Source organism: Ixodes scapularis, unplaced genomic scaffold (genome assembly GCF_016920785.2).
Source record: "Ixodes scapularis isolate PalLabHiFi unplaced genomic scaffold, ASM1692078v2 PGA_scaffold9__187_contigs__length_104089568, whole genome shotgun sequence".
NCBI classification, from domain to species: domain Eukaryota; kingdom Metazoa; phylum Arthropoda; class Arachnida; order Ixodida; family Ixodidae; genus Ixodes; species Ixodes scapularis.
In genome coordinates, this window is record NW_024609884.1 from 71113464 (window position 1) to 71135039 (window position 21576).

Genomic DNA, 21576 nt, shown 5'->3' on the forward strand with positions numbered 1-21576 from the left:
AATTACAGTAATGTTACTTTACAGTCGTACCCTCGGGTGACATTGCTGTGAATTCATAAATGTGAATTCACATTCTTTTTTCTGGTCCCTTGTTTTCCGCCTGATGATGTCACAGAAGTGTCATACTGTCGAATGTCTCGATCCTGGCGGTGGCACAGCAGCAAAGGTGCATGTGGCAGACGCCTGATCTGCTGTAGCTAGCTTTGCAGCACAACAATCCGCGGTCACTGGACAATCCCAGGTTGGGACGCTGCAACGACAGCGCCACATGCGTCCGCTAGTCTTTTTCGCCGGCATTTTGACAATCAACTGCCAGGATCGCAACATCCGACAGCATGGCACTTGCGCTCCTGTGATGCAATTTGTTGCCACCTTGGGACCACTTTCGATACATGGGAGCTATAGTTACAGAGCGCGACACTGTTATCGCGAACAAGCGATCGCCGGTTTTTGCTGGGTTTCTCCTGGAATCAAATGGCTATCATCAGAACTACTAGTGCCTTGGGAAGTGCTCACTTGGGCCACTAACCTACCGTAAGCAATAAAACTTGGTGCCCACTGACACCATTTCAAAGTAAAATTTGAAAACGCGCCGATGTCGCGTTCGTGCTAACAGTGTCACGCAGTGTACATGGGAGATATACTCGTTCATTGGATGGTATTTTTAATTAACTTGGAAACCTCTGCAGCCTCCTTTATGAGAGGCCATGCACATGAAACTTTCCTTACATTTGGAAATGTGACATGGAACTGCCTTTCTTACAACATGCTGAGAATGATGGCATAAAATCAACACTGGAAAGGGGATGCTGCCAGAAATGAAGTTCCCACTGCCATAAGCAACATGTGAATGCAAGGCATGTATTTACATAGAGACCAGCGAAGTAAATTTTTAGTTTTCCACCACGCTAGTGTTTGGTACAACTTGGGTTTTTTCTGATGATCACCGTCTACTCTCGTTAATGTGACTGCCTCTAACCTGGCGTTCCCATTTTATGACTAGCCTCATATAGCACAATGCTATCTCCTTGCAAGGCATGTCTGTGATTATTACATGTTCCCTATTAAAGGCGCTGTGCAACAATATTTTTGTTGAAAGAATTGGGATCTTCTACTTTTGACATTGTTCACTTTGTCACAAATGACAGAAAACACACCTCCTTCCATCAAAATGTTGCGATTCCGCCACGTAATAGCGAGGCAAAAATTAGAACACGCAGCATGACGTCAATGGGGGTCTTGTAGAAAGATAGCAAGTTGTGCGAATACCTGCTTGATAAAAGGTAACTTTTCCATAAATCTTGTCATTCCAACATAAATATAAATGTGTCAAAAAGCTGGTATTATCGACAAAACTTTTATTATACGGAGTTTTCGTGGCGCCATCTATCCTAGGTCCACAAAACCGTCAGCTCTATCTGCTACCGCGAACAGCTACCAGAAACCGGAGGGGGAGGGAGACAGGGCCGGACGGGTACGGCATGACCCGGATGAGACTTTCCTCCTTTCACTATATTGTTCGCGCTGCGTCCGCCAGCACGTGGTCACGCGGTCGTGAGCAGATGAGTTCTCGCTGCTCACTGATGGCTCTAGAGGGAGAACTTTACCGGAACCCCGCGCCTACCCCACCGACGTCACTGCGCACGTCACCTGGAAGACGATGTACGAGTTGAGAGGTGGCAGAAACCTGGATCTCTTTCATTTTTTTTTTAAATAAAAACTAGGGTATCCAGGCAAAATCTGTTTTCTGTAATTCACTTCAGAAGTGTCAGGCATCAACTTTCACAATTAGGTATTTCAGCAAAGCCCTGAAATTGTTGCACAGCTCTTTTAAGGGGAGTTGACTGTGTCACTATGATGGATGCAGACCAAACATAATTTGCGCAAACCTAGGCCCAGCCTGACATGTTTATTTCAAAGGAAGTAACAAATGACCATGCTAAGTTATCAACTCCTGCCTAGCTCTGTTCCAGCTGACCACACCGTCTTAGCCCTCTTCACTGAAAGTGCCTTCGAGCTTTTAGGCCTTTGTTTCTGGCCAGAACAGTCTTTAACTGGTGACTCTCCCACTCCAATCCCAGATACGAATGGGGTTCCATTATGAAGAAATGACTGGGCTGTTTTAACAGAATCAATGGCCTTCTGCATTTCTTCCATGTTGGTACAGCAGTATGCCATGCTCCTGCACTTTTCAAGCTCAGCAAAACACTGAGCCCTCAAACTGCCCATTGTACATTGACTAAGTTGATCTAGGTCTGAAACCTCACCCTGACATGATGTGTCCGATGGTTGGCCTGTTGAAATTTCCACGTTCTGGACGTCATAGTCAGCCTCTGTGCACAATACATTGCAATCTAACGACATTAGTGGCCCGTTTCGGTAGCTCTCTGGGAGCTTTGTGAATCCCCAGTCGTTCACAAGCAGGAATATGGCACAGAAGTGCTTACACGGAAGGCTGTGGCGCAGGAAGTCAATGCACGAACAGCTTGGGGGTTCAAAGGCGACTCTGTGGAACGTGGTTGGACAAGTCATCGACCTCACATAAAACACACCACTCTCATCAGTCGGCTGAATGCTCTCAAATGAGTAGTCGCCTGCTGTTGCAAGCCGACTCATGACATGCTTTATCACTTTGCGTGGCCGATTATGCAAGTACTCTGGCACATACGAGTGGTATGACCTGTACCTCTGCGAGAAACTATGGTTGATGTGAGCCTCTTTTTCGCTGATGCTAACGTATAGCCTTGTCTCTCGTTGAACAGCTGCTGGGTCCTTTGACAAGGCTTCGCTCAGGTTGCTCAAGGCCGTTTTTCTAGCAGCATACCTGCTGCGCCTGGAGGAGTGGGCTTGAAGATCAATCTGAAACATTTGTACTAAATGTGAGGCTACATTTATTTAATTTCAGTCATTTATCCTCAAGGCATAAGAATTACAGGGGGGGGGGGAACGGAGCAGTGCAGATACATCTGGGAAGAATAATAAACAGCCAAATCACCATCAACAGATTATCCAATAACTTCATAAAAAGTGGCAGCTCATTGCAGTATACTGCAATTATCTCATAGACAAAAAGGCAAGAGAGGGGCAGAGGAGAGGTGAGGGGAGCCAGGTGGAGGTGGGGAAGGAGGATGGACAGTTGGAGAAGGAGTGGCCAAGGGTCCAAGGTCAAAGGCAGCAAACACGCAACCACATGACAGATAGAGGAGGAAGGGGAGGGGGTCAGAGGCCATGAAAATGCGATCATACAAGAAAAAGGGGAGGGCACAAGGGAAGAGGGGACAGAGATAGGGAGAGGTGAAAGAGAGGCAAGTGAGGAGGGGGATTAGGTGGGAAGGAGGTCAAGTGTCAAAGGCCACGGTCACATGATCACACTCTGCCGACCACTCAAAATGAAAGGCCATATATGGCTGCCATTGTAGAAGAACATTATCAGCCTGGAAGATGGTTCAATCAAGGGATGTGCACAGCTTAAAAGGTTGGTAAGAATCATTGTTATTAATATGAAGCAGTGGCATACCCAGAGGGGAGACTTGACAGATTCAAACCCCTCCCGAAATTTTTCCAAGACTACTCGCCACCCCCAAAAGGTGCCACAAGGCAAAGTTTTGTCGCCTTTGGTTGCCATTCCCTTTGGCTATAGCATATTGTCGCAATGAAAGGAAAGGGACAGTAAACTGTATAATTTTGGGAACCAGCAAACAGGCTAACACATGTCTCTCTCCATGGAGACCACAAGATTAGCTGGTTGCCGCATTAGCGGGATAGATAGACGTGCTCATAACACACCTCCCCTTCTTTTGAAAATTTAGTAAAAGTTGTGTAATGGCACTGCTTGCTTGCATTTTGTCGATCATGATGACAGAAATAGCAAAGACCTTGGGTGTTGTCGTTGCGAGCAGCAGACGAAACGCTGGCAAATAACATTTCATGTGCACGAGCTGCGGTAACGCGTGTTTTGAGGCAGATGCATGCAAAAGAAATTATTTTTCTGCATGCTGCTTAATGCATGCCTAGTGTATAAATTCATGTTTAGAGCCCTTTAATACAAGATAACACATTAAAAAATTGTGATATTCAATCCCACGTTTTTATGTAGGAGTAGGTCCGTTTTGTTTTCGTGCTGTCGAACCCCCTCCGAAATTAAATCCTGGCTACACAGCTGGCATGAAGAATGCCAAATCTATGCTGATGAAACGTAACAGGGAAGCACAATCAGACTATCACACAGTGTGATATTGCTCTGATAAATTTTGCGGAATAAGTTTAGTCGAGCACTTTTTCTGCAGACTGATAAGTTCGGAAGCAGAAGACTGGCCGTCTTTGAGGGAATGTTGCTGTGCCCTGCAGCTCCCAAGGACATTAATATAGGTGTAAGATAATTTATGCTGTGCTGGCACTTTGATTTCGCTCCTAATTATATCATAAAAAATTTCAAGTTTGTTTAATATTAGAATGGAACAGCCTCTTAGACAACCAGTGATATTCTCAGGATGCTCATGGAATGTCTGCATAAATGTCATTTTTGGACATCTAGTTCCAGATGTATTATTTTCTACAAAAAGACATTGCATGATAGACAACTCATTTCATTTTTGCATACCAAGTGCCTCTAGCTGGTTGATACGTCCAGTATAATAAATAAATACATTACTTGTGATAGTTTCCTTGGCCGTTTTTGAACATGCGAAATTGTGTGATGTATTTATTTTCAGATTTGTGGGAACACATGAACATTCATTACAAATGTGTTTTAAAAACCACGACCAATGTTAGTGACACGTGGAGCAATGCTTTTGAAAGAAAATAGCCACCTCGATATTTGTGAGACTGCATTTTAATGTTGAAGGTCCACTAAAGGGGTTTTCTGAGGTCGTTTGTTTTTGGTGATACCTCATTCTACGAGCTTTAAGCATCGTAAAAATTCAAAAATTACGCTCATGAGATGCCCGTTTCCCTACTAAGAGTGTGATCTAAGATTGCGACTTGAGCGGAAAATTTCACCCGGGATGGGCGGCGCATAATCCAGCAAAGGCGCCGGCGGGGTGACGAAGGGCGCTTGTCAGCAAGCCGCCTTTCCGAGAGAGCCGACGATGACATGTCGTTGGGTAACAGGCGTTGCATGAGCATAATTTTTGGATTTTTTGGATGCTTTGAGCCCATAGAATGAGTTATCACCAAGAACAGACTGTTTGAGAGGTAGGAAAGCTACTCCAATTGTTCCCACCAGCTTCAATCAACTGTTGCTGCCACATCCTGCTCCAATGCAGTACTTTTTTGTATTGAAATTGCACCCGAGCTGCTCCGAAGACTCTTTTGGGATGAAAAACAAACTTCAAGGTGGAGCAAAGCGTCTTCCAGGTGGAGCAAAGCGAGTGCGTGCGTTTCGCCGCAACGCTCTACAAACGCAAGCTGCAGACGGGAAATAAAGTTGGAACCCTTTCACCTGTGCTTGCAGTCAATCGCACAGCCTTTTCTTTCTATCACGTCACGACCATCAAGGCAACCACAGTTTGAGTGAAGATCTGTTTACATTCATCTCAGGCTCCCGTGATTCGAGGTGCGCGAGCACACGCCCGGGGAATCTATTCTTTTTATGCTGCAACTTGTATACTTTAATCGAGATATCTTGTGCACATTCAACAATGGGCACAAGAGGAACAGGCTTTTTTACTGTTTCCCTGTGTATCGCGCTCTGTCAGGTTGGCTAGGTATGCTCGATTAATGCACCTCTCTCCACTCTCTCTAAAAGAGATATGGGGATAGTTTGCATTTACTCAAAATCCTCCCTTACTTTAGACATGATTGCAGTAAGATAAATAACTTAAATAAGTGTTTCATGGGATTTCCCTCTCAACTGAACTTCTTAAAAAATTGCAGTTACTATTCTCTGCAAATTCGAACCACAAACATGTGGAAACCTCATTTTGTTGAATGACGAGAATAGTTTGCATTCAGTGTACAATATTTCTGGTTGCAAGTAAGTGTTTGTGAATTTTTAAAAATTTTGTAAGTTATTTTTGTGCGACAGCTTAGATCTGATACAAAATATTATTTTGCTGCTCCAAAATTCATTTTGAGCTGCCACAAGGGCTGCTCCAAAAGCCTTATTACCATTGCCACCACTGCTATCTCAGAAATGTTTTTAGTGCCGCATTAAGCAGTGAGAACCAAGTAAAACAAAAATAAAAGAAAGGATCACTATGTTGTTTTTCTTTGATACATAAGGAAGAAAAATTAAGACAAGCTTGCCCCCATGAATGGTTGCGATAGTCAGCACTGGGTTTTCGACCTTGTGCTGAGGGAGTGCTCCAATGCGAAAACTCCAAAAAGCATGAACTCAAATTCATGTAACTCGGTATAGAGTGTACTTCTGCAAGCCTCAATGTAAAACAAGTAGGGGCTGTCCAGTGGAATCTGTAAAGTGTCAATGGGCATTGAGAATGTGCAGATTATTGTGCTGAGCACTGAATATAATAGGCTAAATTTTTTGACGTTGGCATATTTCTATAGCAATAGGGTTAACATGGTTCCCTATTTTTCGAGAACTCTCTGATAAATATTTTGCCATGAAAAAAACAAACCAGAAAATTAATAAAACCAAAATTGTTTAGATTGTCATAGCCTTCCAAGAAAGGAAGTGATGCAGTGAGTAAACTAAAAGGGCTATGGTTTAGCCCTAATGGACACTAGCATACTCTGTAAATGCATTGTGGCAGTTGTTGATTTGTTCATACTAGACATTAGGTGCTGATATATAAACATATTAAGAGAATTTAAGTGTGGCAGTTCGACGACGGAGCCATAGAGTGCCCGGTCGCAGATTTGGAGCGCGACGATCTGGTATCACAGGGCATCAAAGAGCCATTTCTCGGGGAACCTGGACGTCAGCGCACAGCTTTTACAGCAGCGAAGACCCGAAACACACTTGTTCGCTTGGGAGAAGTGTGTTTCGGCGTCTTGCCGCAGCGGGGCACCAGTCACATGGCTCTCCTCTCATCCCTTGTCTGCCGCTCCACCTCCTTTTCCATTTCGGCGGCCGCTTCTCGTGCCGATCTGCCAGGTTTTGTCAGTATAGAGGAGGCTATGATTAAAGTATCAAGGCAACAATTCTATTGGAACAAAGGGAAGTTGGCATGTCTCAAGCAGCACTCATACCTTGCTGACGGCATCACTTGGTTACTAGAGGGAAGTTGTATGACCCCAATCATTGTGGTTTCGCTAGTCTTCCATCTTTAATTTGGCAACAAAACATTAGTTCAAGAATTCTAGAAAAATAGAAAAAGGAAAACAGGACAGATCGGGGCTAGTTTAGTTTCTGGCACAAGGGTCAGGATTACGGTGAAACCACTTCAACGACACGGAGTACTATAAACATTTTCTACAAGTTTGAGCCTTTACATTTTTAATATCATAAGGCAGGGGTCTCAAACTCATTCGAGTGTGGGGGCCAGATTGCTCATCCCCGAAAGGGCGAGGGCTAACACGCTGCAAACGTTGACTGTCCCAGTAACACCCTAGATTTTCTAGAGAAGGAACCTTCTGTTTTCTGCTTTTTGTAAGCTCACCGTTTTGCCAGCTTTAGCTTTTATTTCCATATACGACTACTTTAGGCCCACTCCCGATGTTATAAGAACATTTAAAACACAAACGTACTGGCGGTTTTCCCTATATCCAGAACAAGCACACCGTCCTTGACCCGTCGCACCGTTCACTAGGCTCAACGGGCATAAAAAAATATCTTCATAAGGCAGTTTTTTTTCTTTTTTAGGGGGAGAATACTTGCATTGTAAATGTTTTTTCTGTCAGCTAAAAGCCTGAGCTCATAGCTTCATCTTCGGCAGTTGCTCCTGCTAAGCAACAGTTTGTGCAGCCGAGGTGCCTCCCTGAGCAAAAAGCTCGCACTTGTGGCCCAATAGTGGTAGTGCCGTTCCGGTTCATTTACATGAGAAAAGGCCGAGAAGCAAACCCAGTTGAAAATTCCCATTAGATTCCAATTGGAATTTCCAATTGGTACCAGCTAGGTTTTGGGACAACCAATTGGTCACTGCAATGGGAACCAATTGGAACCCATTAAGATTCCAACTGGAAATTTTTTTCCAATTGGTGAAACCCACTGGCCAGCGTGCTTCCAATTGGAACCTATTAAAACCAATTGGTTCCAATTAAAACCAATTGGTTCCAATTAAAACCAGTTAGAATTCCAATTGAATCTAATGGCAATTTTCAGCTGGGAATATTTAGACGAATTAGTACACTGCCCTAAAGAAAACTGAATAGTACAAAATGTGTGAACATGCTATATCGAAAATGAATCAACAATATAAAACTATTATTAATGGTGCTCGAGGCATGGGAATTGAGGCCCGAATTCGCGGGAGGCTTGCGGGCCGCATCCCAGAGAGTCGGGGGCCGCATGCGGCCCGTGTTTAAGATCCTTGCCACAAGGGGAAGAAATTACTTTACTGTGTGGTAACTTTGATGCCTGTACATGCTCAAGCACCCTTACCTTATATGCTGGGTAGGTTTCAATCTTCTTTATGTACATGAAGGCGGTGCATCCTTTTTTCTTTGAGCATTGCAGCTTGAATTTCTTCTTTTGGAAGAACTCAGGTGCCCAATCAGGAGTAGGGTGGCACCCCTGGTAAAACACGATGTAATTATTTGCAGATATGTTTGTGAACTGAATATGTGATGTGCAGAGGTTAAAACATTTTGCCAATGCCGTGGCAACTTACAAAGCTTTTGAAAATAGCTTAACATTTCATGTTTGCTTTCTTGATTGTATCTAAACTACATTCATCCCTAATCTCACAGCACCGTTAAAGCTGCACGCTTGGTGGACCAGTCAACTGTCGGCCTTGCACCATGTGATCACCCCCCTTTCCGCATACTCATGCACAGATAGCGAGGTCCAGCGATAAAAGGCAGGCTGTTGATTGGTCCCGCGAACATGTAGCTTTCACCGTGTTGTCAGCTTGGGGGTGAGCGGGGTATACTGTAAACGACTTCTTTTTCGAGGGCTCAATATTACGCAATTTAGGTTAAAGCTTAAGTTTTGGAATAATTCGCGGGTTCTAATTTTCGTGACGCGGTGGGATCTCCATATATATATTCCAATGTGCTTACATTTTACCGAAATTGTTCGCGAGACCTATTTTTCGCGAATCGTAGGCAATTCGCGAAAATTATGTCGTTTACAGTATATGCTGCAATAAAATCTACTTTTAACAAATTATTGTTACGCAAACTGTTTGTAGTATTAGTAGTTGTTAGGCGATTTCAGATATGATTGAACAAAGCATGGCTGGTTGACACCTTAAATTCTCTTAATATGTTTATATATCAGCACCTAATGTCTAGTATGAACAAATCAACAATTAGTTTCGCCCAGAAAAAAAATTTGTAACACAAACCATCTTAAATCATGATGAACTGGGCATTCCCATTTACGCACAGCACCGTTTTGTCAGCTTGGTAATAAATTGCTCAAATGATATTAGTATGAGAAGCTTACTAATTTTTGTTACCAATCTATGGATGCCTGCAAGTTTTTATATAAAAATACTAATTTCATTGATTGCTAATGTTTTTCTAAATTTTGTCAAACCTGGTTGCTTGATTGTCTGTATCTTACGAAATATTTAGGTCTGAAGTGCCAAGTTTTATAGAATATTCTACTCGTACCTAAAGCGATTTGAAATTTTCGTGTGGTAATATTGCTTAGGTGTGCCACAGAGTGTGGGTTGTAGTTCTTGGCCGCTTTTAATTGTCTTTCCATCTGATTCTTTATAAAGGGATGCTGAACCTAGTGTCACTAATAAAGCTACGCTTTTGGAGTATCGACACTCTTTTCTCCCATTGTCTGAAGCCGCCACGGTGGTCATTCGTCAGTTTGAGTCACGAGACATCTGTTTACTCGACGTTGGCTCATGGGCTGGCTCGTCTAGCCATTCTTGTTGAGAGAGTTGCTTTTATCAGTACTGCCGTGCTTCTTGTCTTTTGTAGGTCTTTCTGTGGTGGGGGGGTCACATTTCAAACTACCTCAAGCTTCTGTTAACTACTTGGGTTTCAAAGTGAGCAATCTTCTTATGGAAGCGCTCTCGCGCATTTCGTGCACGCACCAGCTTGTAGTAGAAGTTCTCGAACCAGCAATCTGCAATATTGGAGCAATATAATAGTATTGTTCTCACCACACTTTTGGCGATTTGTAAATAGTCTGGTGCAGAATCACGCTATAAGCTTGACACTAGAGCTCTTTAACTTGTTAGCCATGCTTTCATACGTAAAAGGGTGAGGGTTCAAAGTATTCAATTGTACTGTGTATCTCCCAGTAAATGATCCTGGGACAATTTTTGTTGAGTTTGATAACCTTTTCCTTATCTGTTATTTTTCATAGGACCATTTCGAACACAGCCAATTTGAGGCAAGCAGGGCGGACGGTCGAAGACTGCTCAAGTCGAATGCTGTTCCTGGCATACCAGCATCGGGAAATGCACAGAAAGTGCCAAGGAGCAAAAACAAAGTCCTGAAGAAACGAAGCAGTGGTGAGCTGCAAGGTATGTAGCTCACCTACTATGATGCTAAAGAATGCACATTACGTTTCTTTGACGACGCATAATTTCTGCATTTCTAGCAACTTCAAGCACTGCAGCAACAACGGAAGTGCAGAGGACAACTGCCCCTGTGGTCATGCCAATGCAGTGCAATGCAGAGCAACCGCTAACAACTGAAACCCAAGTCCAAGCTGCACCCAAAGAAGCTAGTAAGTACCGAATAGCGAAAAAAGCCACCTACAATGCCATTTAAATGGAGGAAGAAGTTCATGCTGATCTATCAAAAATCGGGCTCCTAATCCCTACAGAGCTTCTATAGAGTGCACACACCTGCAGTCTGCGAGCGATGCAAGCCGGACAAGTGCAATCGTTGTGTTCATCTTGGCAGACAGGCATGTCCGCACGGCCCAGCAATCGTAGACGGCAGACCACAATAATTGAAGTAATTGCTTTTGTTGTAACAAGAACTAGAAGCATAAGCAAACGAATTTGAAGCGCACCGAACAGCTCTACCGCTCGCCTGGGTGAAGAACTTTCGGATAGGATTCTCGACATACCTGCCAAGCCAGATGGTTGTGGGTGTTGAACCCGATGCCCGACCAACCAGTTTTCCGCGCGCTTACAGTTCAGAAGCGTAGAGCACAGTCCGCATGGAGTAGGGACACGACACCATTGAACGCTACTTTAAGAAACTGCACCAACAGACACCCAACAAAAACCAGAAAGACAAAACGGAAACAGTCACTTATAGCAAAATAGCAAACCCAGCCAAGCCAGAAATGCTCACCGTTGCCAACCGTATTGTCAGTCGATAGAAATCGAAACTAAAAGAAATGCATTCTTTGGTGCAGGCCGGGTTTAGTGTTTGGCGCACAATGGCACAAATAAATGGTTGTGGCGCAGTATGCACTCACTGGCACAGAATGGCATAGGCAAATGCGTTTGGCGCAGCGGTTCCAACCCTGACCGCTGGATGCTTATATACTTATAATCCACATGCTGATTTGATTAGATATTCCAGTAAGTGCTATGTATTAATGTCTTATCTAACACTATCTTGCTTGCCAGGGGACTCCATTGATGGAACATTCCTAAAGGACCTTGTCTTCTTGGTCATCAGGAAATGAAAAGATGCAGGCTGTTATGTGGACGCTGTGATTTCGGATATGGGGCCGAGCAACAAGGCACTGTGGAAGAAATGTGGCACTTCAGCAAAACGGTCAGCAACGCCTGCAGTCTCCTGCGCAGCCGACACCGACCGACAGCTTACTTCCTGGCTGATGCACCCCATGTGCTAAAGAACATCAAGGGTCACCTGGTCAGGGGACAATCAATCTTCCTGCCAGATGACATTGTGGCCAAGTACGGCCTTCCAACCAATGAAGTGAGCAGAAGAGTCAGATTCATACATTTTAAGCAAGTACTATATGCATGTTTGCAAAGTAATCTTTAGTGCACTGTATGCGCTCAACCCTTTGCAGTAATTCATAAATCATGAGACTGCTAAATCACCAAATTACGTGCTGTCACAGAATTTACAATAAATCTTCTCATACTTGAGGGCACGAATGTGAGTCAAGTGGAGTGATGCTCGCTGTTTCTTAATTACATAAAAACAGCCTGGGCTACAACCAGCTTTCGTAACTGTCTGATTACATTCACTAATGGCAAAAGCAATGTTAGTATAGTCAGGGCAGGGGATCAAAGATTGCCATAAGAAAACAGGTTCTTCCAATCAAATGCTGCATGCTTTGCCATGCACACTGAAAAATAACACCCGAGCTATTGACTCCTTCGAATGTATGTATTGAGTTGGGTGTACGTTCCAAGTTGTCAATTCCTTTAAGTAATTAAGCATATTAATTTGAACTTGGGTCCACCAGCAGTCCATCATTCATTCATTTTCTATTATTTTTGTCTTTATTAGGTATCAGTAGTGCACATCATGGCCCTTGCTGAAGTCGATGCAGCACGGGACTTAAAGCTGGCGCCTCACCTCAAGACGAGCTACCTGGATCCAAGCCACTTTGAGAAAATGAATGTGTCTTCAGCAGTTTCTGTCTTAAACCACAGTGTGGGAGCTGCCATCCGCGTACTTGCATGCCTAGGGCAACTTCCCTCAGAGGCCCTAACCACAGCTTGGCTTGTGGAACAGCTGTTCTGGTGGTTTTCCCTGATGACATTACGAGGCATCAGTATGGCGATGAGCCTGTTCAAGCCAGGCTCGCATGACCAAGCAGTCGCTTTCCTCGAAGAGTTTGTCGGAATGTTCTCCCGCCTTCCTATAAGAAAAAAAACACAAAAAGCCAGGGAGCATGTATCAAGCCCGTACAAGCTGGTGTACTTGTAACCACATCAAGTGCCCTCCATATCCAGCACCAGCTTCTCAACATTCACAAGTTTAAGTTCGTCTTGCTTTGCCGTCTCACCCAAGACGCTCTGGAGAACCTTTTTTCATGTGTTCGCTCCAGAAATCCGGTGCCTAAGGCCCTCGAATTTACACTCGGACTGCGGCTGATTATGTTGAGTCAGTTTTTCAAGCCAAGCCAAAAAAAGCTCAAAAAAGAACATTGATGCAGCAGATGAGTTCTTTTTTCAGGACAGCTTCCTAGAGGATGGAGCTCCAGATATCGATGATGTGGAGACGGAGTCTCTTGTGTATCGGTCGGGGTACGTCACCTATAGCGTGTGCAGAAAATACGAGCTTTCTGACTTGTGCAAGGAGTTCCTGCAGACTGACCCAGTGGAGCGTAGCGATAGCCTTTTGAGCTTGAAGTTGTATCGATCTCAGCCTCAGCCAAACCCCCTGGTCCGTCCATCACACAATGTCTTCAACCTGCTGCAGTATGCGGGCAAGGTGTTCCGCAGTTGTGAGCACTAAAAGGTTAACATTTCACTTGCATCCCTGATAAGGGCGACTTTGGAATCCCACCAGCTTCCAGATGACTTTCCTCACTGCCATGATCTGGAGAAGCATCTGACCACAGCTTTCTTGATGCTCCGATTGCGGATCACCCTCCGAAAGCTAAGCAGCAAGGCGAAGGCCGTCAAGTCAAAATGTGGGTCAAAAAGTGTTGGAATGGAAGCAGCTGTCTCTCTAATGCGCTGAGCATTGTGGTACTGAGGCTTAGAATTGTTTGTGGCAACGTACCAGCTGTATAACGCTATTGTGATAACTAGTAGAATTATCTGCGACCTTACAATTTTAGCAAAAAAGTTAAGAGCACATATTTATGACCGCTTGTTACATAAAAGCATGGTCTTATTTATTTATTTATTTATTGTACTTTTCCGGTGCCCCTAAACAGCCCATAGGCCTACATAAGGGTGCACCGTTGACACCTACATGCAGTTTTGCATAACTGCATGTAGGTGTCAACGGTGCACCCTTATGTAGGCCTATGGGCCTACATAAGCGTTGTGTGTAGTGTGTAGTTGTGTAGGCCTATGGGCCTACACAACGAGCCACGTCTTACTACGTTTGCATACGCACTCATAATATCCGGTGTTTCGGGAACCAAGGAAAGTGCCCCGGCCTTCGTTTTGTATCGCTCGAGAATGAGTGTATTGTACATTCGTAAAAAAGTCAGACAATCGAAAACGCAAGCAGCGCGTTCGGTCGCGGTGTGATAGCATGAGATGAATCTGCTCAGTCTAAACCGAAACTGAGTGGCCAACTAGTTCCCACAGTGCACTGCGTGGTAATTTCGCCGCAATGGGGCGCGTCACTTTTGGAAGAAGTCCATTTGCGACACTTGTGGGAGGACAGCAGGATAGTACAGGACCTTGTACCTCTCTTTCCCATCTCTCGACAACTGCGTAAGGAGCTTAAGGCTTGGCAAATGGTCTATTCTTTGTGTTTATATCATAAAAAGATAATATTCCAGTCCCATAATGATGCTTTGTGTTTGAAGTCAATATTATTAAATGCAGGCTGCAGCTTAGAGGTAATTGATACTCGATAAATGGCAAAGCTATTTGGACATCATTGGGTACCAATTTTGTACCTTGTCCTCACTGGACTTGTGGACACCATGTCGTTCTCTCCCATAGACACATCCTTTGAGAACTTGCGACACTACCTTGAAGGGCACTGGCAAGGACACTGGCAATGCTCCTTTTCCTGTGCTGTACATCAGCTTTGCTGTAAAAGGTGCATGATTATTTACACACAGCTCTGTGTGAACGCGGATGGCAAATCTCAGCACACAGCTGAGGTTGGAAAATGTATGACCGTATAACGGTAAAATTACATCCGCCACACCCTAACCGGAGCAGCCCACACGCCGCCGTAAGCTGTCGGGCGCACAGGTACACAGACGCGCACACTCGCAAAGGATAATGACGTACAATTAAATGCAGACACCAAGTAAATTATTCGCCAATGATACTCACATTGGGTGTCAATGTTGGACTTGTACGACGACTTCTCTGTTTGGAAGGAAACGTCAATATTGGCGAGATCACGTTCGAAGGTTTGGAGCTCCACATCCGTGTGAACGTAACCGATCCATTGATGCTGTACATGCTGTAGGTCCTTCAGATGTTTCCGCAGTAGAGCCTCCTCGGTACTCTCAACCTGCGTGCTCCCGTCCGCGCTCATTCTGGGAACCTAAACTGTTCCTTCACTCCAGCCCAGACGCCACGCTTACTTTGTGATCATAGCACAGCAGGAAGGTTGCTAAAAAGTTTTGCACAAATGGGTATTGCCACCCAAGGTTTGATCTACGATCGGAACGAACGTCTTTTTCGAAGTTGAAAGGTTAAAACAAACTCTAATATCAAGCGAACGGGCGCGGCTAGCCTTCATCTCGTTGTTTCGTTGCTTCGCCCGCGCAAGGGGATGGACTAAAACTCAACCACTCACCATGATCTGATCTCTATGGCGAAAAGAGCGCCAGAGCGCTCTCGCCGGCGCCATTTTGCGAATCGAGCGACCCCTATCAGCCAGAAATTTCTGGCACCCGCCTGAGCTGTGGAAACTCGGTCAGCGTGACTCCCCACCCGCATTTTGCATTCGGAGTTCGCCGGCTTTTCTTGGAAGTTTTTACTTTATTCGCCTGTTTAGGATGCTAACACTTTGTATGTTATCTTCCACTGTGAGAACCAGATAATAGACCTTTTCAGCCTTCTCCGCATGGGCGCTGCCATCTTGGAATCACGTGACGCGGCAGCCATTAGGTTGCTTCAATTTGCTGCTCCGCTCTCCCCTCCGCGCCTTGGCGGATGCGTTGTATTCGTGTCTTCTCTTTCCTCGCGTTTCACCGCGCTTTCTTGCCTTACTTCGGGAACTGTAGTCCGATATGTCTTCTCGACAACTAAGACATTACGAGGATTCAAAGGTCCTTATGGCAACGCTCAGTGAATAATAATTCACTGAGCCTGCAGGTTCGATTTTGCCAGGGAGCGCCACCGTCGATCCGCCATCTTCGAGGTCTCGGTTTGACTCGTTTGATTGGCTTGGGTACGCTACGCGGTCGTCCGCTGCTAGTGTGTGCTAATTTCATATCGTTGAGGCTTCGTAGAACAGAAGAGAGAAGAAAAGTTGGTCTCGGGGGCGGGCCGTTTCCCTTGTTGCCGCCGAGTACCGTGTGTAAAGGCTGAACCGCATGTAAGCAATTTGGCGAGTGATGGGACGAGACGAGCGACAGCGACGAAACAAGCGACGACGACCCGCTTCGCTGTCGCTCGGTCACTCGCGCGACGTGGCAAACCGTATGAAAGCGACGGGAGCATGCGACCAAGGCGATAAGCGACCCTTTCTAGAAATCCAAAGACCGAGCGACGCGACGACCGATCGCGAGAAATCTCCGTCGCTCGTCGCCGACTCCCGTCGCTGTCGCCATCGCTCGCTAAATCGCTTACATGCGGTTCACCCTTCACTGTCATTCGTCACGTAGCTCGGTTTTGGGATTTCTAGAAAACTTAGCGCTCATCGCCTTGGTCGTGTGCTCCCGTCGCTTTCATGCGGTTTGCCTCGTCGCGCGAGTGACCGAGCGGCAGCGAAGCGGGTCGCCGTCGCTTCTCTTCCCGCTCGCCAAATCCCTTACATGCGGTTTTTAAATCGCTTGGGCTAATGAAAAATGCGCCGCATTTTTCATAAGCTGCGCACTCTGTGAGCCGCACGGTATGTTTCTGCACAGGAACGAACACCGAAGGCACGACGTATGTACGACACAGCAGCGATGGAGCAACACGGTTACACGGCCGTAGTACAGAAAATCCGCTAGAGAAAAAAATAAAGAAACTAGCAAAACAAAACAAAGAGTAATCACACCGTGCTACAAAAGCACCAAAGTAGAAAAATTAGTTCCTGCAAGAGCTACCGCCGTCGGCACGGCGGGCGACACGGAGCGCTTCATGGAGCCGAGGGAGCAACGCGGCCGCGGTAAACGAGTCCGATAGCGACAAAAACGAACTAAAACACACAAAAAATACTCCCACGGCGCTTCAAAAGCACCAACGTATAAAAATAACCCATAGTTTCGATCAAGAAGACCCTTTAAAGTTGTAAAATACTGCTAAACCACGCTCAAAAGATCCGGCCAGATGGCATTCGCGATAGCAAGAGACCTCGAAGATGGCGACCGTGGATGGATGGATGGATGAATACGGCTGAGCCCTTCGGATCGGGCGGTAGCTTACGCCACCTAGCCATTTTGTTTTACCATTTAAGCTTAGAATATTTAAATGTGAAATCTATATTCACTCCGCAGTGCAAAGAAAGTGAGGCTATGAAACCCCCTTGCCATCAGTGAATAAGAAAATACCTAGTTTTCTCTCGATTTCTGCCACCATTCACTTAATCTTTGCTTGGTAATCTCTACAGTCTTGAAATCCACTCTCCCTTCGCTGTCTCTAAAACCCAATGACTTTATTAAATCTATGTTGTCTTCGGTAGGCATAGGGTGAAGCCCTTTACAGTAGAGTATCAAGTGCTCAGCCGTCTCGTCCTCCTCTCCACAAGCAGTGCACACTGTATCAATTTCCTGGTACTTCACTCTGTATGTTCTGGTTCGCAGAACACCCGTTCTTGCCTCAAACAGCAATGAGCTTCCCCTAGAATTGTCATAAATGCTTTCTTTGGCAATAACTCTTTTGTTTAATCTATAGCTTTCCAGAGCCGTCTTTGTCTGCATTCCCTCTAGCCACCGATCTCTTTCTGTGGCCTTAACTTTCTTCTTAACTGAGACTTGCTCTTCCGTATCTTCGCTATAGCCCAAAAACTTTCCTCTTAATTTCCTAGTGCGCTGTCTCCACTTGCTGTCTACACTCCTCATGTATAAATAGCTGAAAACCTTTCGTGCCCATTGCTCCCCGTCCATTAGCCTCAACCTATCCTCAAATTCTACCTTGCTCACCGCTTCCCTGCTCTCAAATGATGCCCATCCCATGTCTCCTTGTACTCCCTGGTTTGGCGTTTTGCAATGTGCCCCCAAAGCCAGTCTACCTACTCCGCGCTGTTTTATTTCTAGTTTCGCATGCACTTCGGATTTCATGCATAGCACTGCGTTTCCAAAAGTCAAGCCAGGCACCATGACCCCTTTCCAAATCTCTCTCACCACCTCATACCTGTTGTAATTCCAAAGTGCTCTATTTTTCATTACAGCTGCATTTCTGTTGCCCTTACCTATTATATACTTTTCATGGTCTCTGAGATATTCTGCACCATCACATATCCATACTCCTAGATACTTGTATTTACTAGCTCTCTCAACTGTAATATTCTGTATCTTCAGCCTCTCAACTTCATCCTCGTTAAAAATCATGACTGCCGATTTTTCGCTACTGAATTCTAAACCTAATTCCTCTCCTTCCCTACCCGTGGTGGGCGATGGCAGCGAACCTAGCGAGTGACGTCAGTGGCGGAACATTCTCAGTAAGAAGCGCAAATATTTGTATCGCGCATTTAGGATCGGAAGGCGTAAAAAATAGTCAGCGAAAGGAGACTATCTGTATTTCCTGAAAGTATCGTAATATATCGAAAACAGTTTCTTTAGATTATGTGAGGAAACTCGCGGAGGAGATAGGCAACGCCGCAACGGACGTTTAACTCGTATTTTATCTGAGGCTAGAAGTAATGGTACGTCAACATCAGGCGATTTGTTTGTTCATAATATCACACTTACATGTGTATGAGGTTCTCAATATTTTTTTTGCGACATAAACATTCGGTTGATCCGTTTACTTATGAAGTTTAAGAAATTGTATAGACCTTTTCCACAAGGGCGCCGCCATCTTGAATTGTCGTCACTTCCAGTATGGGCGACGAAAAAAAAGTAAAACGTTTCAACCTGTAACCAGTCAAAAAATAGAGTGGAGCCGAAACGAGAATGTGTGACGGTTAGGCTTATATCCTAAATGTCTTCTATTGGCGTGGCAACGGCAAAGTTACGTTTTCGCCCATACTGGAAGTGACGTCAATTCAAGATGGCGGCGCCCTTGTGGAAAAGGTCGACAGTCATTTAAGTGATTTATTGATTATATTTAGATGACCAGTGCCATCCACTTAATTTATTTTAACACAAGGGTTGAGACTTCCTGCGTAAGAAACTGCCAGAGACACTTAACAGTAGCAAGTTTTAGTATAATGTGCAGAAAGAAATAACGTCCTTTCTATTTGCAAATCCAAAACGCAGTTTGGGTTCGGCGCACGCGTAATAATAACGATTTTTTTTTTTGCGTACGTTGTTTTAATTTTTGTTAGTATCCGGTTTCCACAACATTTGACGCCGAAAAAAAAAAATAGCCGTCTGCACAATAATCATTTGAGTCCAGGGTTGTCGACGGCGAATAGAGGCTTACTTTTGGTGGCTGGCGACGCCAAAATTCACAAAGCGATTATGTTCAAACAAATAAAAATTTCTTCACATAGGTCCGTGAAGTGCTGCCTAGCGCTAGAATCGAGGTATTTCTCCTCCTGGTGCCCTTTAATTTTATTTGGCCAATTGTACGAAAGACAAATGCCAGATTTAATTTCACGGGCTTGTCACTTATATCACATCTTAAAAAAGCAAATGTTGATATAAAAATAATTTATTTCCTAGGTCCAATATCGCGAAATGCGGCTTATGAGTACTTTAGCAGGGTTGATAATTTCAAAAATTTCCTACTCAGCCTGTCAAAACATGCTCAAGTACTCCATAGAAAAAAGAAAAAAAAAAGAGGCTGAGGCGATATTACTTGTTTATATCAATTATCTGCGTCATTACACGATACGTCCCCAATCGACGGTGTGGTTAACAAGTTCCAGGCTTCCTTTCTTTTCAGCACTCCTCTCTCTCTCTCTCTCTCTATCTCTCTCTCGGCGAAGTCCACTAAAGGTTGGGTGCCCTAGAAAACCAAACAGTGAGTAGTAAACTCGCGAGCTTATCTGTTCTGGCCGATCCAGCACATTGCTAATCAAGCTGTCGATATGCTTCTTACCATTCACCTGTTAGTCTCTTTATTAGTTTGTTTTTCTGACAACTGGTGTCATCGGGTACGGACGTAGGCGATGGTAATCTTCCCTGTACATCAGTCAGGCGTTTCGCAATCAACCATAGTAAAATACATCAAAGGAGTTGGTAAAAAGGCCCGCAGTTTAGGCTCAAGACACCTCGTAGTCCTCAAAGTGGCTCAAAACAACTGTTTCATTCGTTGTGTGCTACAAGGAAAATCATCTAATTACAAAACTGAGCAAAAACAACGTAAAACAGCAACATAGCCGCGTTCAGCTGGATGAATGGATGGATGAATACGGCTGAGCCCTTTGGATCGGGCGGTACCTTACGCCACCTAGCCATTTTGTTTTACCATTTAAGCTTAGAATATTTAAATGTGAAATCTATATTCACTCCGCAGTGCAAAGAAAGTGAGGCTATGAAACCCCCTTGCCATCAGTGAATAAGAAAATACCTAGTTTTCTCTCGATTTCTGCCACCATTCACTTAATCTTTGCTTGGTAATCTCTACAGTCTTGAAATCCACTCTCCCTTCGCTGTCTCTAAAACCCAGTGACTTTATTAAATCTATGTTGTCTTCGGTAGGCATAGGGTGAAGCCCTTTATAGTAGAGTATCAAGTGCTCAGCCGTCTCGTCTTCCTCTCCACAAGCAGTGCACACTGTATCCATTTCCTGGTACTTCACTCTGTATGTTCTGGTTCGCAGAACACCCGTCCTCGCCTCAAACAGCAATGAGCTTCCCCTAGAATTGTCATAAATGCTTTCTTTGGCAAAAACTGTTTTGTTTATTTTATAGCTTTCCAGAGCCGTCTTTGTCTGCATTCCCTCTAGCCACCGATATCTTTCTGTGGCCTTAACTTTCTTCTTAACTGAGACCTGCTCTTCCGTATCTTCGCTATAGCCCAAAAACTTTCCTCTTAATTTCCTAGTGCGCTGTCTCCACTTTGTGTCTACACTCCTAATGTATAAATAGCTGAAAACCTTTCGTGCCCATTGCTCCCCATCCATTTGCCTCAACCTATCCTCAAATTCTATCTTGCTCACCGCTTCCCTGCTCTCAAATGACGCCCATCCCATATCTCCTTGTACTCCCTGGTTTGGCGATTTGCAATGCGCCCCCAAAGCCAGTCTACCTACTCCGCGCTGTTTTATTTCTAGTCTCGCATGCACTTCGGATTTCATGCATAGCACTGCGTTTCCAAAAGTCAAGCCAGGCACCATGAACCCTTTCCAAATCTCTCTCACCACCTCGTACCTGTTGCAATTCCAAAGTGCTCTATTTTTCATTACAGCTGCATTTCTGTTGCACTTACCTATTATATACTTTTCATGCTCTCTGAGATATTCTGCACCATCACATATCCATACTCCTAGATACTTGTATTTACTAGCTCTCTCAACTGTAATATTCTGTATCTTCAGCCTCTCAACTTCATCCTCGTTAAAAATCATGACTGCTGATTTTTCGCTACTGAATTCTAAACCTAATTCCTCTCCTTCCCTACCACAGATGCTCATTAATTCCTGCAACTCTGTCCTGTTGTTAGCCATTAGTACGATATCATCCGCATACATCTAT

General features: G+C 44.6%; 1 pseudogene; it reads right to left on the minus strand.

Annotated features, from left to right (window-relative positions):
- Positions 1-1878: 1878 nt before the first annotated feature.
- On the minus strand, positions 1879-15412 carry LOC115321043 (annotated as a pseudogene).
- Between the last annotated feature and the right edge of the window lie 6164 nt (positions 15413-21576).